This window comes from Equus caballus, chromosome 27 (assembly GCF_041296265.1).
Source record: "Equus caballus isolate H_3958 breed thoroughbred chromosome 27, TB-T2T, whole genome shotgun sequence".
In the NCBI taxonomy this organism is placed as follows: Eukaryota; Metazoa; Chordata; class Mammalia; order Perissodactyla; family Equidae; genus Equus; species Equus caballus.
Window position 1 is genome coordinate 41,116,475 of NC_091710.1, and position 17,986 is coordinate 41,134,460.

At 38.7% G+C, this 17,986-nt stretch overlaps 1 long non-coding RNA gene across 2 annotated transcripts; it reads right to left on the minus strand.

Moving 5' to 3' along the window:
- Nucleotides 1–243: 243 nt before the first annotated feature.
- LOC138921003 (uncharacterized) lies at nucleotides 244–9,134 on the minus strand. 2 transcript variants are annotated; one of them, XR_011433126.1, is made up of 4 exons: nucleotides 9,024–9,123; nucleotides 5,574–5,696; nucleotides 3,981–4,041; nucleotides 244–376 (listed from the first exon to the last, which is right to left on the minus strand). It is a non-coding gene; the product is annotated as an uncharacterized lncRNA (long non-coding RNA). The 2 variants fall into 2 exon arrangements; XR_011433127.1 differs by lacking the exon at nucleotides 5,574–5,696 and having other exon boundaries at nucleotides 9,024–9,134.
- Between the last annotated feature and the right edge of the window lie 8,852 nt (nucleotides 9,135–17,986).

Here is a 17,986-nt window from a genome sequence, read left to right on the forward strand (position 1 = left end):
GGTGACCTCGTCAGAGACAGGATGCTGAGTTGAGAGAACGGGCTCTTACCACACTATTGCACTTTATTTGTTCTCCATCCAAATCTGTGACCAAATGATGGAGCAGGCAAAGAGGAAGAAATCAATGAGATTGCGTTCAGTCAGACTGATGTGATTGAAACAGAAAGAGGAACATGATGGCTAGAAGAGTCCCAAGAGACTGGACAGCCCAAGGAAAAGTCGTGGGAATGAGACACAACTTACCTGCACAAATACTCTGGGAAATAATCTTCCGCTGAAATCTATCGATCTGCTTTTTGTTGCATGGCTTCAGTGGTCTGGTGTTTTTACAAGGTTTGCATATATGGCACAAACCAATGGACTGGTGATGGGAACACTGCAACAAGTGAACAGTCAGTCACACTGTCTGACTCAGAAGCTGAGGCCATTACTCCTATTGCCCCTTTCGCAACTCTACCATACATGTTAAAAAGATAACTCAGCAGGTAGATAAATATAAAACAGAAACATGTTCTATCTAAGCCACGTACTCATTCATCCATTCTTTCTTCATCCAACAAGGAGATACTGTCAACCATATGGGAGGCATCATGTCAGCACTGGGAACATAGGACAGGTGCAATATGTACACCCACATTGGCTTATGTCTGGTCCAGTAGAAAACACAGAAAATCAAACAAGTAACAATATATGTGTGCAAAGCATTAATGAGGAGGAAGTAATAGTAGTTGATAGGAGACGAACATAACTCTTTGAATGGATGGGGTGAAGAAGAGAAGAGTAAGAAAAATACTTCAAACAAAATAAAGAAATATAAAAGCCTGGAAGATAGAAAAATAATGGCATAGTCTGAAACTTAGAAGAGTGGAAGCATAGTAGGCAAGGAGTAACTTGTTGAGAGAGAAGGCTGAAGTAGTCAGATTCATGATATGCCAAATTAAGGAGGCTGGATTTTAGTGTAAAAATAATGGGAAACTATTGAAGGATTATAAACATAATATTGTTACATAATACTTTAAAAATATTTCTAGATCAGTGATAATAATCCCTCAATTGACCTTTGTAGGAAATGCACAAAAGTTATAATCCTTATTGCTGAATAAATATATTTACTTAATGCCTTAATATTCCTGCTGTGACAGATCAGCCAACCTAGAGCAGCCACAGGAGAGAGGTTCGCTCCAGCTTCAGACAGACTGCCCTAAGTCTAGTGGATTCTGATTATATTTAACATATATATGAACCAAGTATATATAATTAAATGTATAAAATATAATACATGTTATTATATGTAATATATACATATTAGATATAGTGCATTAGAATACATATTTAGAACCAATTCTAGGCTTAACATCTGCTGGAGATAATCCCAGATTCCATCGTCAACCAGATCCATACCAAACTCTACTTAAAAGTTTGCAGCCAAGACCCCAAGATCAGTCAACAGTGAACAATAGCCAAATAATAAATATTTATGAAAAGCCTATTGAACACGAGGATTAGACTTTTCCAGAGATTTGCAGGGGGCAATCACAAACCAAACATAGAATCTTGGAACTGAGTCAAAACTAGCAAGATCAGAAAGAAGTCAAGAAATGAGACTGAGTTAACTAGATTATTTACTCCCCTGCCTTCTGCTCTCATGGACAGCTTCAGGATGAAATTTTCTAAATATAATTCATTTGCCTCCATGCTTCTATTTGCCAATCGATCAACAAATAATGAAGGATACTCCGTGCCAAGCACATATTTGCTAGATGGCAGGAACACAGAGGGAAGAAAGTAGACCCAGTTCCTGCCCTCTGAAACTTACAAACGAGTCCAGAAGACAGACAATAAAGAAATTATAGAAGTGATTAGCACAATGAAAGAGGGCTGCAGGAACCTACATCGACAGTCCATCTAGTCATTTGGGGAAAAAAGAATTCTGGTTTTAGTCAAACAAATCAAATTTCCCAAAATGTTTAATAGTGTTAACACAAGTAATGGTCACACCACAGTTAGTTCATTGTGTATAATTCTCAGAAATTGACTGTTTCCAATTTTCCTCTAAATTTCATCATTTTGCATTAAAATGCTTGAGGGTGAGCTTTTCTTTGCACTGTCTTTTAGGATCTCCTATTCAAGAATGCAAGTCTGAAAATTCCTAGGATGCCATTTTGACCACCCAGTTCTGCAAATATCTCGCCTTGACTGGTTAGAGTTCAGATCTGACACCAAAAATCTTCCAGGCCATCTGTCTTTCTCTGTTCTACAGAAAGACCCTGAGACCAAATTCTTGGTTTTCTTTCTTTCCTGTTCTTAGCATGTGTGAATTTGCTTTACACATGAATAATGCAAACTTGTTAAAGCATCTCCTCTGGTGAGAACTTCTGTAACTCTCCAGCATAAAAAGGATTAATCCTAGATGACAATTACAACAGTAAGTTATGACCCAGAACATCATGTGAACTCAGTTAAGTGAGATGATGGAAACTAAAACAAGTAAATCAAAATTAACAAAAAAGGAAGGGAAAAAGTCTTGAGAAAGCAGAACTAAAAGCACGAGTAATTTGCCAAAGACATTAAACTGTATAAATGACCATGTGAAGGTATTGGATATCAGGTGAGCCTGGGTTTCTAATCGCACTTTGTATTTTTGGTGAGGAAGATTGGCCCTGAGCTAACATCCCTTGCCAATCCTCCTCTTTTTGCTTGAGGAAGATTGTCACTGAGTTAACGTCTGTGCTAATCTTCCTCTATGTTGTATGTGGGATGCTGCCACAGCATGGCTTGATAAGCAGTGTGTATGTCCATGCCGGGGATCTGAACCCGCAAACCCCAGGCTGCCAAAGTGGAGCGCATGAACTTAACCACTATGCCACCAAGCCAGCCCCTAACTGCACTTTTGAAAAAATAAAGCCTTGATGCCCAATCACCAAAAATCCAATCTCCTGGATTTTTAAAGATTCATCTGACTGAGGTGTCTGAAACAGAGTGGAGGAGAAAGTTAAGATACTTGTTTATTTCATTTTCCGCATCAGCTCTACACTCAGAGCCAAATCGCTCCCACATATGCACCAGGGTCTCACTGTAGATTCTTGCTATATATACAATAATAAGGTCTTTAGCGTTCTTTGATTATTTCATTTAATTATTCATCAACCATCATTTTTCATAATTTTTTCTTAATTATTTTGTTTTCCCCGTTCTTACCTCATCCTTTTATTAAAAAAATATTCTAAGGGTAAGAGAATAAGTTACAAATCATTTGGAACACAGTAAGTACTAAGTTTTGTCCACCTTTCATTTCTTTAAATTTTTATTTAATCCTACTATTAGATTTAGACAGTTAGATGTTGATGCCCACGAGTTTGGAGTAAGTGAGCAAAGAAGCTGGATCAGAGGAAAATGCTGTTCTGGACGCACTGATGACTTTCTCTTTCCAAGGCAGTAGAGCCAGGAGTAGTGACCAGGATTTGTGTTTGTGGCACTATCCAGAGCCAGCATTGGCCTCCATTGTCCCCCTACAGCAAGAGAAATATCCCCAACAGACTGCCCCAGATGGAAGTTTGCCTGTGGTTGTCGTGCATCACCTCCCCTTGGTACCTGCCATTTCCCATGTCCAATTCTCCAGCTATTCTGGCAATTCTGTGAATTACCCAACATCGTCTCAATAAAATCCTTTCTGTTTTAACCAGCCAGAGTTGGTTTCTATTTCTAGCCACAAAGTACCCTGAGTAAAACAGGGAAATTTATTGGACTCTCAGACCATCAGTGTACTATTTGCTGGACAGTGCTGGATGGTGTCCTAAATTTATAACTTACATATATTTCTTAGAAACCAAAAGTAACCAGTAAAATCGAGCTGGACTCATTAAACTGGATAGATTGGTCTCATTCTAAGACCAGATTTCAGGTTGTCATAGGAATTCCATTTAATAAGCCTGAAGTTAAACATGGTAATAAAAGAGGGCCCCCTGTGCTCTATTATGTACCTGGGTTGAGTTTGAAGCTTCCTGGAACTGGGTACAGCTCAGTCCAGATTCACTGGGTCTCCTAAAAGCAAAGCAACACAGAAGGAAGATTTAGGTCTTTATACTCTTTGACTAACTTTTCATATCTTTCCTTTTTTCTGTTAAATTTCTGCTAAAGCAAAAATGGTATCTGGAATGAACATTCAGGAAATTCTGTTGATTTCACCCATTGTTGACTGATGGAAGCTGAAGGAATTCATGCCTCCTCCAAAGTATCCAATTTATGTTAAGTTTACATGGCATAGGAAATTGTGATACAAAAATCTAAAATTATTGTGTTTCAATTAAGAATACACTCAGCCATAGATGTGGTATATATATACAATGGAATACTACTCAGCCATAAAAAAGATGACATCTTGTCATTTGCAACAATGTGGATGGACCTTGGGGGCATTATGCTAAGTGAAATAAGTCAGATGGAGAAGGCCAAACACTGTATGATTTTGCTCATATGTGGAAGATAAACTCACACATACACATAGACACAGAATAGATTGGTGGTTACCAGAGGGGAAAAGGGGAGAGGGGAGAGGAACAGGGGTAAAGGGCACATGTGTATAGTGATGGATGGCAATTAGACCTTGAGTGATGAAAACAATGTAGTCTACACAAAAATCAAAATATAAGACTGTAGACCTGAAATTTACATAATGTTATAAACCATCGTTACTTCAATTTTTTAAAAATATACTCTGAGCTATGAAGAACAGAAAACTCTACCACAGTGTCTTAACTAATAAGTAATGTATGTGTCACATTAACAAGGAGTCTAGACTAGTCCTTCACCTCAGCAATGCCATCAGCAACCCAGGAACCTTCCAGCTTCCTGCTCCACCATTCCTAGCATGTGTTTTTTCTCCCTATGGTCATGGTTGAAGACGTCCTGAGTTTCTAAATATCACTTTCATGTTTAAAGTAGAAAGAACATGCAGGGAGAAAAAGGCAAAAGCCTTTTCCTGGGAAGAATTTGGTTTTCAGTCTGAAAGATGAAACTCTCCTAAGGAACTTCCGCCTTCATATGATTGTCCAGAACTATGTTCATGATCACTTTTAGCAGCAAGGAAATCTGGAAATTCAGTATTTTTTTCTAGCTCCATGACACAGGAAAGCAAGGAAAGAAAGAGTTCAAATGCATCTTAAATGGGTCACTCTATAGTATCTGTCATGACTTATGACACAATTTTAATCAAGTAGACCCAATGATTCCAAGGCTTTAAGGGAAACATGACCAGATTTTGGGTTTATAAATATGCTAAGTAAATCAAGGTCTCATTTTGAAGCACACAATCGACATTCCTCTTTGGCTAATTGTCTATTTTATTTTAGATAATTGTCTGCATTACTTATCTTGCTACATAACAGAAGTTAGCAGCAAAAAATGGTGACTATTTATTATCTCACCATTTCTGTGAGTCAGAAATCCAGGTGTGGCTTAGCTGGGCGTCTCTTCCTCAAGGTCTCTCCCAAGGCTGCAGTCAATGCTAGTCAGCAGGGGCTGCAGTCTCATCTAACGGTTCAACTGGGGGAGGATTGGCTTTCAAGATCACTCACATGGCTGTTGGGAGGATTCAGTTTCTAGCTGGCTGTTGGCCAAAGGCCTCCTTTGGTTCCTTGCCAGTTGGGCTTTTCCATAGCTCTGCTCACAGCATGACATCTGGCTTCCCTCAGAGGAAGCTAGCAAGAGAATGAGAGAGAAGAGCGAGATGGAAACCTTAGCTTCTTTGTAACCACATCTCAAAAGAGATAGCCCATAATCTTGGCCATATTCCTTGTATTAGAAGATTGGCACTAGGTCCAACCCATATTCAAGGTGGAGGGAATTGCACAAAGGCATGAATATCAGGAGGCAGGCTTCACTGGAGAGCCATTTGGGAGGGTGCCTGCCACATGGTCTACATAATTGGCAGTCAATTGATTGTTATTGTAAGACTTGATCTCTATTCTGAGTAGCTCTTGTATTACTTGCTTATAACTTGGATACACCAAGAAAAATCTGGCATTATAATTGGAAACAATTTTTAAAAATATTTTCTTAAATTCTAAGCCCAGTTCAATTTTGCTTAAAAAATTCTTTGAAAAGCTACTAACTAGATTCACTCTAGTCTGTGTTCCAATTCATAAACTATAGAAAAGACCGCATTCTTTATAACAATTCCTGAATACTTTTAGAAATGTTGTTACTGAGAATAATGTCTTATATTTTATTATATTTTCAAGTTGGGGATTAAAAAATGCTATTGATTTAAGATGTCTATCTTGTATTAAACAACTTTGCTCAATTTTATCAATTCTAAACTTCTCTATTGATTTTGCTTGGTTTTCTATTTACAGAATCCTATCATTGCCAAATAAATGAGGTTATTGTTGCTACCCTTCTGATTCATATCCATCTTATTTATTATTCTTATTTTCTTGCATTAGCTAAGACTTCCAATATTATGTTAAACATTTGCAATAATAGGGGAAATATTTTTTCCTTTTTCCATTTTTAAAGGCTGTACAACTACAGCCTTTCCAGTGGGTATGATCATTGCTAAAGGTTATTTACTTTAGTAGAATGTCTGATGATATTGAAATACCGTTACATTCCTTGGGAAAAAATATATTTGATTATTGTGCATTTTTAACTTGTTATTAGATTTAATTGAGTTTGGAAGCTTTTTGTTGTATAAGATGGAGATCTATTCTTTGAGAGTTAAGTAGACTACACATTGAAAACGATTTCGTCCTAGAGCCCTTTTTAAGGGGAGTGGTACATTTTAATTTCTTTCTTGATAATTGTCTTATTCAAGTTTTTATTTAACCTTGTAACAATTTTGGCATTATACACAGCTCCAGAAATTCATCAATTTCATCTAAGTTTTCAAATTTTTATCCATTCTGTTGTTCATAATATACTTCTATCATACTTTGACCTCTATAGTACATAAGGTTATCTGTAGGCATTTTAAGGCTATCTTTTGATTATTGATCCCTAATTTTATGATTTTGATTTTATAAAATTTGAGACTTCATTTATAAATATTCGCGTGTGTGGAGAAGGAATGCGTATTCTATCTTCTTGGAGTATAAAATTCTTTATACATCTATCGGTTTAGGTTAATAGATCGCAGTGTTTTTTCCAAATCTCCTAAATCCATCCTCTTTTTTTTTTGTCTTCTTGATCAGCTTGTCTTCTCAAAGGTATGTTATCAACTCCAACTGCAGTTGTTAATTTATCTACTTTTTCTTCATAACATCTTTCTTCATAAAACAGGAAGACGTATATATTTTCCTATCGTCTTCTTTTTCATCTACTATTTCTTTTTCTAGTAATAATATTCATCTTTTACTTACATACTTTAACAGCTTCAATTGTAGTTTTTCTGTTATTAAAACTGACAATAGTTTCATCTTTTCAATTAATTATTTCCAATCTTTCTGTTTCTTTTCATTTTAAATAGCTGTTGTTGACAGTGTATTATGGCATCTTATTTTCTCTATCTGAGAATCACTGTGATTTTATGTGTATGATTCATCTATTTGCATTTACTTTCATTACCGTCGTATTACATTTTATTCCTGTCATCCTATTTCATATTTTCTATGTGCCATCCTTTCCTCTTGTTTTTTTTCCTCCCTTCCTGCCTTTCACTGATTAGATCAATTTTTTCTCCTTCTGGTATGAAAATAAAATTCAATGTCTGTTTTTTTGGTTGGTTTCTGCTAATGTACTAAATCTTATACTTAGCTTTTTTAGAGCTCATTAGTATCTATTTCTTCCTCTTGAACAAAACAGGGACCTCAGCCTGCTGTCAAAATCTTCTGATCTCTGCTTTTTCTTGGTTTTTTTTTTTTTTTTAAGATTGGCACTGAGCTAACATCTGTTGACAACCTTCTCTTTTTTTCTTCTTCTCCTTTTTCTCCCTGAAGACCCTCAGTACACAGTTGTATATTGTAGTTATAGGTCCCTCTGTCTGTGCTATGTAGGACACTGCCTCAGCATGGCCTGATGGGTGGTGCTAGGTCTGCACCCAGGATCTGCAACTGGCAAAACCCTGGGCCACCGAAGCAGAATGAGTGAACTTAACCACTGGGCCACGAGATGGGACCCCTGATCTCTGCTTGATCCCTACCCGTCAACATATATTGGTATGATCCAGACTTTTATATTTAGATTATTATAGAGCTATGCTATACAATGTAGTCACCACTAACTACATATAGTTATTCAAATTTAAATTCATTAAAATTAAATAAAATTAAAACTTCAGTTTTTTGGCCACGTTACCTATAGTTTTTGTCTTCATAGCCATATATGGCTAAGGTCTATCATATTGAACAGTGCAAAGTGAACATTTCCATCAGAACAGAAAGGCCTATTGAATAGCACTGTTATAGATATACACAAATAATTCCACCTTTTTTAGGGGGATTGCTTATTTATTTCCAAATCATTCATTTCCTCTGTAGCTTATCTTCTGTATAACGTTTTCTATAAGGTTTTATGTTTCTTTGCCTTGTATGTATATTTCAGAATGCCTTTATTTTATTCAATGTAGTGTTTAAATAATAGTTTATTTGTATGCAAAATCCTAGGTTTGAAATTAATTTCCTTCAATATTTTTTAAATGTTACTTCAATATTCTATTGTTGTCATTGAGAATTTTGATGTCAATTAATTTATAGCGAAATGATATTTTTTCAGGACGCTTTAAGAATTTTGTCTTTGATATTTTCAATTAAATATAATGTGTCAAGATTTAGGATTTTTCTTATCAACATTGTCTCTTGCTCTATGGGTCTTTTGGTTCTGACTCTTTTATCTTTAATTCTCAGCCATTCTTTCAACAACAGCAACAAAAAAATTCTCTGCTCCATTTAGTTTTATCTAATAGATCTAAGTTGACCTTTCTATTTTTATCCTCTCTAAATATTTTCGTTTTTCTCAGATATTTTCCATATTACCATCGTTTTATTGCACGGTCTAGGAAAATTCCATAACTAGATCCTTGACCTTACCATTCTTTGCTGTGTCCATTCTGCTATCGTACGTTTTATTCCCATGTCCATTTGATTCTTCTTCACCAATTGTTCATGCTTCATAGCTGCAGTATCGTCTCCTTCTCTCTGAAGATATTTATCTTATTTATTTTCAATTTTTGTTTTATCTGGGCCATTAATTCAGCCCCCTCTGATAAGGTCCTTCAGTACCTATTTTTCCTTTAAAGGGATAGTAGTCCTCCTCAGATATCTTTTTGCTCTCTTCCTATGAGCTCAAATTCTGTTAGGATTATTGACTACTTTAGCTAGTAGTACTGATTTGGGAGTAGGGATTAGACGTAACATGTTCTCTCCTCCTGGTACACTTAGGGGGTATGGGAATGGCTTAGAGAGAAGAGCCTCTATTTTTGCAAATTTGGAAGCCTCTATTTCCACTCAAAGTCCCAACCCTGTCACACACGAAACCCCCATTTCTTCTACCCAGGCACTGCTCCTTCTGGGATCTGCTTCCCTTTCTTGTAACTATCTTGTCCTTTAAGCAAAGAGAAGGAATTGGGCTCCCCACTTGAGGTAGTCGCTATCAGTGGCCCCTCCAGCATTCTCATGTTACCTGTCTCATCCACTGATGCTGGCATGGGACTGCTGTGTCCCCTAACTACAAGGCATTGGGTAAAATGGTGAAACATCCAGGGTAATGTGGGATGAAGAGATGAGGACAACTAGAAAGCTCCTTTCCCATAGCAGCCCCTAGTTAGTAGCATCTGCTTCTCTGCAGGTTTGAACTGCTGTTCACCTCCTAGAAAACGATCTCAGTACTCTTTGTTACCACTAGAATTGTTGTACTGATCCTGTTAGCAATCATCCTCCCAGCTGCCTGTGTAGTATTTCCAGGTTGAGTTTAAGGAAAAGAGCCAGCCTCCTAAGCTAGTTTGCTGTCTTATCCAGAAATCTTCATATGTTGGTCAAAGTTTATACTCTGACCTGATTCAGACATGGCCATCCGTAGGCCCCAGTAAACAAAGAACAAGCGATACCTTTGTGTGAAAAATTTCCAGGAAATAAAACATTCCACTTCTTGGAAGGAAATATACATCGCCATATCCATTGACAGCTGGACCAGGGAAAAACCCCACTTGGAAAAAGCCTGAAATGGCCTATACATTCCGAGCTTCCATTAACCCAGATTTTGAAAGCAAAAGTAGTTATAATTTTTCCCAAATTATAAACATAGAATACTGTTGCACCCCTGAAGAAAACATTCCACATCCTTACAATCAAAATGGTAGAAACAAATTATTGGCAATCAAAGATACAACTAATAATCACTAAGTTATCAGCAAAGTTTTACACTTTTACTAGTCAGTTTCAATGATATTTACATGCTGGACATTTCTGAGTATATTATCTCGTATGTTTTTGGCAGTTACCTTGAGAAGCGTCCTTAGAGATAAAGAAAATTGAAAAGATGTGACTTGCCTAAGGTCACCCAGGTAGTAAATGATGGAGCTGAGGTTGAAAGCCAGGTGGAATTCTCTTTTATACTGCCTTACTTGCATTTACGTTGCTTAAATGACCTTAAGATACACAACATAAGATAAGGGTAACTACTCAGGAAATATTTACATATGTCAAAAAGCTGTCTTGGATGTACACCTGGAAACCATGTACTTGAGCTTGATATTTTATTCATTTTTTTCCTTAAGGCTTTTTTTTAATCTACATGTTATTTCAGAAACACATTGCGCCTCTCTGGGGGTAAACATGTGGTCATTTCAGGATGAAATCATATAAATGGAGCACCTGGGCTCTGTGGTTTCCCCATGTGGGCATTATTCAGGGAACTTTCCTTTAAGCAATAATTAAGAGTCCTTTCTACAGTTTAGGGGTTGGAATGAGGTCTAGGATGAATCTAGGTAGTAGCTTTTCAAAGAATTATTTAAGCAAAATTTAATTGAGTTTAGAATTTTAAAATTTTTTTTTTCCTTAAACCAGTTTCCAACTATAATAGCAGATTGTTCTCAGCGTATCAAAGTTAGAGTCAGGTAATAACGACTTAGAGTAGAGCCAAGTATAAGTCTCGTCCTAACACCTAATGAACCAAATTAGATCAATATACAGTCACACGCTTTGTGAGGAAGAAGGACCTGGCCACTCTCCAAAAGTTGGCCAGGAAATCCCTGTGAAGAGCAGCGAGCATTGTTTGACACAGCAGTGAAAGATGAGAGGATGGCACAAAAAGGGCAGTGTTCCGCACTGCTGTACACAGGGGCGCTAGGAGTCGGAATCCACTCGGCAGCATTAACAACAACAAACATGCTTTGCATGCCCAAATATTAAGGTCAGAGATTATATTCCCTAAAAACCTTGTACCTACCTTAGAAAAGAGGGAATCACCTTCTATCTCGTATCTTACAGAATCGATTACTTTAGGGGATGCCATTTAAATAACTTTATTATCAACAAGAAAATATGATTTATGGTAAACAAATTCTCCTGAAATGACCTCTGTCACTGCTAGTCTGGGGTGTTGCAGAAGTCACCCTTCAGAACTTGTTAGAAAATTTTTTTGAACAGATATAATCATTATTCCTGGATTTTTATGACCAATGACAATTGAACACACATGGTAAATATACAGTTTAAAACATGAATGAGAAGAATAATTCTTAAAGTTATGTGAATGGGCACCTATGATGTGGGATAAAATTCCCCATGACAACGTAATTCAAAAAATAGCACTTTTTAAAAACAGATGGAATATGACATACAAAATGTGATAGGAGAGGGGTCAAAATGTTGCTTCAGTGATGGTGAAGACCTGCTATTTAAAGACACATGTGACACGCTGAGCAAAATTATTTTACAAAAGTCAGAAGTGGGAAAAGTACTGCTCAATTATTATGTTATTTAATAATGGGATTTTTAAATGTGTGGATAGAACTAAATTTATTAAATACTTTTAGTTCGATAGTTGATTATTTTATCTACATCCCCAAATGTTCATATGTCCAAGATGCAAAAAAAATTCAAGGACCATCTCATTAAGAATGCTTTCCAGGGGCCAGCCAGGTGGCATAGCGGTTAAGTTCGTGCACTCTGCTTTGGCGGTCCTGGGTTCACAGGTTGGGATCCCAAGCATGGACCTACACTCTGCTCATCAAGCCACGCTGTGGCGGCATCCCACATACAAAATAGAGGAAGACTGGCACAGATGTTAGCTCAGGGCCAAACTTCCTCACCAAAAACAAAAGAATGCTTTCCATTCAAGGGCAACTAATATTTGGGCATCTTCACTAAATCTCCAATTCTCCACCACATACCAGGTGATGGAGTTCAGCCGAGCAATACGAGCCATCCTGCCATCTGCCTTAGAAGGAACAGTTACTCTGACAGATCACGAAGGAAGAGCAAACACAGTCAGACGGAGGACAGTTCTGTAAGTTTCAAGTAAAATCTTCTGTGTGATTCACTTTACTGGACAAATGTATTTGCAATATTTAATCAAGCTTAAGTAAAAGTATTTCAATTAAATTTAAATAAATTAAAAGAGAATCAATATTCAAGCAATGGCCATCCAAAATATGTTGTTGATTCTCGCTGAGTACCTTATTTCCTCAGAAGCAAAAAAGATCATTAGACAGGGAGATTCTTCCCACTTAGCCAAAACAAGAGAATCTAGATTAGAAGTCTAGGTGGGAAATCTCATTCCACCTGAAAGTCAGCAACCAACAGAACAAAGATGAATTTCTCAAGTGTGACCTACAACAGTTCTCAAAAAGAAGACTGATGATCGGCACGATCACCCAGAAGAATCTTGGTGACAAAGACATCATAAAAACTGCCTACTGATATATACTAGCCAATGAAATAAAGCCTAAAATCAACTTTATAACATTAGGTCCACCAGCACAACTTCATTCAACCCCACTCAACCTTTCCAAGCTTCCTCCGCAAAATTCGGATCTTAACGTAGACAAGGGTTACTCAATCTTGGCACTATTGACACCTGGGGCCCAAATATTCTTAGTTGTGAGAGGTTGTTCTGTGTACTGTAGGATATTTAACTACATCACTGGCCACTACCTACTACAGGCCAATAGCATCCCATCCCCAGTTGTGACAACCCAAAATGTCTCCAGATATTGCCAGACAGCCCCCTGGCAGGTAAAATCACCCCCAGTTGAGGACAATTGACCTAGACATTATATGTTCAGTAGTAGAATGTCAGTAAGAGCTGCTACTATATTTCCTGGCTAATCCTGAATAAGAAAAATATGGAATGAGGGGGAAAGGTGGGCATTCATAAAGTGGCAGAAGCAACTATGGGCTTCTCTTTCTCCTGCAGGATCTTACAAAGCCTTGGGCAGAAAGAGAACCTGAGTCCGCTTTAGCTCTAAGCAACAAACTAGTTCACCCCTAACCTGGTGTACACCAGGACACTGGCAAGACTCCTGCATCTGGCCTCCCGATATTTCTGGCTGGCTGCATTCTCAACGTTACCCAGGAGCGCTGGAGTCCATTGTGGAAGCAGAGCTGGAGCTGCCCTTCTGTCCATCTGTTCTACTAACCACAAAACCATGTTCCCTCCCTCAAAGGTGTTCTGTCAAACATCCCTAAATAGCAAATATCACTGCTACCTCCACCTTCTCCTCAGGTCCATGCCAAAAATGATTATAGCTCTTTCTACGAGTCTATGCTTCTCGAATACTTCATACCTAGTCCCAGCGACACGAACATCATCCTCCCTAGGAAAAGGAACTGGAACATAGGTCCCATAGTTAGCACTAGTAGATTTTGCTCTTGTTTTTCATCTAGATATTAAAGAAATGGTCCATGTCACGTGGCCTTTCTATCAGTTCTGCTTGCCTTTTCTTTTCCAAGTTCACAGAATTTCAAAGTCGTTTAATTAAAATCAAGTGGTCTGAGCTCACCTCCCACTTCTCTCTCCATCTGCGGAGTATTTGCTTCCAGATATCCTCAGGCTGTTCCAATTTTTCTGGGCTGACATTGGTTCAGTTCACCCCAGCACAGTGTCAAAGACACACAAGCGAGCAAGACTTTTCCAAAAGATGGTTATGTCTCTGCTATGAGTGGCCTGACTTTCCCCAGCTCTCCATTTTCAGAGAGGATTTCTGATCTACACCTTTTCTCCCTTTCACTTGTAAAATACATCTAAGAAAGTACCAGTTCCTTTATTTATGCTGCCCATGTTTTTCTGAAAATCACTGGTGTTGTTTGTAAATTATAATTTTGCAAACCAGGTAGGGTGAAGGCTTATTTTTAGCTTGACAACAGATGTGACTTCTTTTTCTTCTTGCCCCTCTTCCCTGTTTAAGCAAAGAACACATCTGATTGCAAGCTCCTTGAAGCAGACGCCTGTCTTCCTTCTCCAGCTCCCCAGCAATGCCCAGTTCATTGCTGTGAACATAATGGAAGCGCAATACAAATTTCTTGGATCGAACTGAATTTTATTTCTAAAGGGAAGTTTGGCAGCTTCTGTTCGTGTCCCAGAAATGCTTTCCTGCAGTCGACTCAGATGCTGACTACTCAGCCGCTGATTGCCTTGGTGGTGAGGGCTGCTGAGTCGGTTGGTAGATTCCTAAGTGGACACCTGTGTCTCAAAGACAGAGCTGAGGCACCACGTAATTTCACTGCTGCCAGGCACTGAGATGTTAACTCAGAGTCGTGATCAACCTGAGCAGGATTCATTCCGGAAATTTAGTAGCGAAGAGGATAAATCCCACATTTTTCTTCCTGGTGTGCCAGTGCCCCTTGGACTTTCCCAGTTCTCTGTATCCTTCAATTCCTTGAAGGCTTATTTCCCTTGCTACAGAACAATACTGCATCATTTTTCAGATAGTTAGAAAGCGACAGGAACAGCAAGAGCTGCCTTTCCCAGTGACCTTAGTTGCTACCACTGTAGAGACCGGCGGAGGAACCAGCAGCTGCTACTCTAGGCGGACGCAGCTGGTCTGCATCCTGGCTCACCCAAAATAATTACCTATCTGAAATTTTACTGTACTTAGAGGCATTCAGAGATGTTTGTGTTTATGTCTTCTCTCATTATGTCTTGGCCTATGGGCATCCCTCCACTTTTGTTTTGATACCAACCTCATTATTTCTATGAACATTGCATATGCTTTTCAGCCATTAAACCCGTTATTATAAACCCACACAAAAATCCTACATGATAGATTGGAATTATGCCTATTGCAGAGCAAATATAATGCATACAAGCGTTTTAAGGATTTTTAAAATACACAAGCCAGACAGGCAATTCAGGAACTAGAATTTTACAACCAAGTGAATATGAATATGTTAAAATGCTAAGTGCCAGCACTCTGCAAAGCATTTGAACACAAAAGAAGACAAGACAAACCACACCCTTTCCTGAAGACCCCTAATGCTGATGCTGGATAGGTTCCATAATGTTGTGTTTATGCAACTCTCCTGACACCCCGCAAATTGACTAGCAAGGGGTCTGTTCATTCATGACCAGGCAGAAGGCTCAAAATGTTGTGGGAATGTAGAGAAGCAGATCTTATCACTGCTGTGGGAGTGTAAACTAGCACAAATTCTTTAGAAAACAATTTAGCATTATCTAATAAACTTGAAAATGCACATACACTGTGACCCTAATCTTTCACGCTTGGGTCTATTCCTTTGAGAAAGTTCCCCATGTGCACCAGCATACAAGTCCAAAACGTTCTGAGCAATATTGTTTTTAACAAAAAAAAAAACTAGAAACAACACAAAAGTCCATTGACAAGGAAGTGGAGAATTTGTGCGTGAAAAAGAAATCTCTGCCTAGTCTTGTACCTGCGCAAAAGGACTTGACTGTTGCACAGGCGCAAACGGACTTGACCGCTTCCTGATCCAGAGGCGGCGTGAGGCTTCGACGACTCATCTTAGACCTTGCAGAGAACTGGTCCAAGTTTAACGCCTGCTCAAAAGCTGTCAGCCTATGATAATACCCTGTGCCAAGAGAGGCTTCTCAATTCCCTTCTGCATTCAATCAAAAAGTGCGTTTCATTGTCCTACCTTATTTGGAACGAGCCTTTAGAAAGACTAAACTCGTGCCAGAATAAGGCTGCTCTGTAAATTGAGACTCAGTATATACGGTTCTTAGTCCTTCGTTATTCTTCAACATGTGTTATATTTATTCAATTGAATATTATATAGCAGGGTAAATAAATGAATATAGAACATATATTAATAGGAATCAACCTTACAAACATCATATTGCTTAGGGATACATACATATATGTATATATGTATATTTGTGCATGTGTTTACAAAACATATACGTATAGTTGTGTGTATATTTGTGCATGTGTGTGTGTGTATACAAAAGAATGATTAACACAAAATAAAGAGTGAGTAATAGTCAGCTCTCGGCTTTTCCAGTCATCTCAGCCCAGGGCCAGACACGTGAGTGAAGGAGCTATCTGGGATATTCCAGTTTCCGTTTCCTCAGTATAAAACCAGGGCACTAATTGTTGCAGCATAGGACTGTTAAGATAAAATAACATAATGTGTGTCAAGACCCTAGCATAATGCTTTGAACCTAGTTGGCTACTCAATAAACAATAGCCAAGTTGCGGTCTCCTGAGATGCCGAAGGCTCAGGTGGATACAGAGCTTTTCAAACACAGGGTCTTGTTTTACAAATTGTGGTCAGCCTGATTACCTGGATCAAAAACACCTGGAGTGCTTTTAAGAGTCTGCATTTGAATAAATTTTCCAGGCGATTCTTCAGCAGTAAAAGATGAAGAACACAAGCTTACAGATTATTCAAATACAGTGGTCTATGAGGTAGCCTGGGAGAGGATATAAGAAGATTGAGAACTCGGACAACGCAAGCTGCCTCTATAATGATTACCCAGCGTGTAATCTGGACTACCCCAGATTTTAATCAGTAATAATTCATTATATATGCTACTGATTGTGGAATACTTGGTAGCTATAATAAGCACATTATATGATTTCTAGTAAAATTCCTGAATGGTCTGACCACCCCTATTTTTACAGGTCGGGACACTGAGACTCAGAGCTGTTGTGTGACCACCCAAGGACACAAATCTAGTAAGCAGGAGAGGCAGCATCTCAAGCCAGGGCTGACACTCTTTCTAGAAAGATGTAAGCCAACAGATCATACGGTTGCTGTTTGGGATGAAACAAGCTTGTGTTTACAATTTTCTATGTCCTAAGGGGCCACAAGGTAGCATTAATCCATGTAAGCCAAGAGGTGTCAGCAGAGAATTCTACCTTTGTACAACTGTTCTCCTTTAGAGCTGTAGTAATTGAACAAGCCATACTCTGATTTGTTGTAGGCTACAACTACAGGGAACCGAAAACAAACTAATTCGACGTTTCCGTAAAAATTGACACTCATATTTAATACACTCCCTAGCTCTCCTCAAAATTACTTCCAATGGAGTTTTTGGTTGTGTGCTTGGCAGGGCAGGTGGTCCGTCTTCCATTACTAGAACTCCCTAGATGTCTGGTTCTGTTGTCCCAGCACCAGCAGCAGCAATGTTTCCACACCCTTTCCGTGCCCTGTGCTAAGAGCCCGAGGAAGCCTCAGTTCCTATCACAGGTCCAGTCTGCTGAGGAGAGGTGTGAGAAGGGAAGGGAATGTAGTTGTGAATGTCCCAAAGGAGACGCCTGAGGCTGAAGAAGCTGAAGCTCCTCTTGCCCACTCCATCCCTTCCCACTTAACGCTAGGTTCCGCTGCCAACCTGTGGTCTGACCTGGGAGGACAGGGAGATGAATTCAGTGCACCATCCTCCCAGCTGCAGGCCTGACCTCTGTTTCTATCCCTAGAGGCAGTGGGTGCTTATAGATTTCCTAGGAAAGGACAATTTGGAGAGGGCAGGCTACAGAAACATGCCCAAAGCCAAACATCCCTGAGAAGCAATTAACCTTAAAATGATTTCCAAGTGGACACTTCTCATTCTAGGATATACAAGACATAGGGAA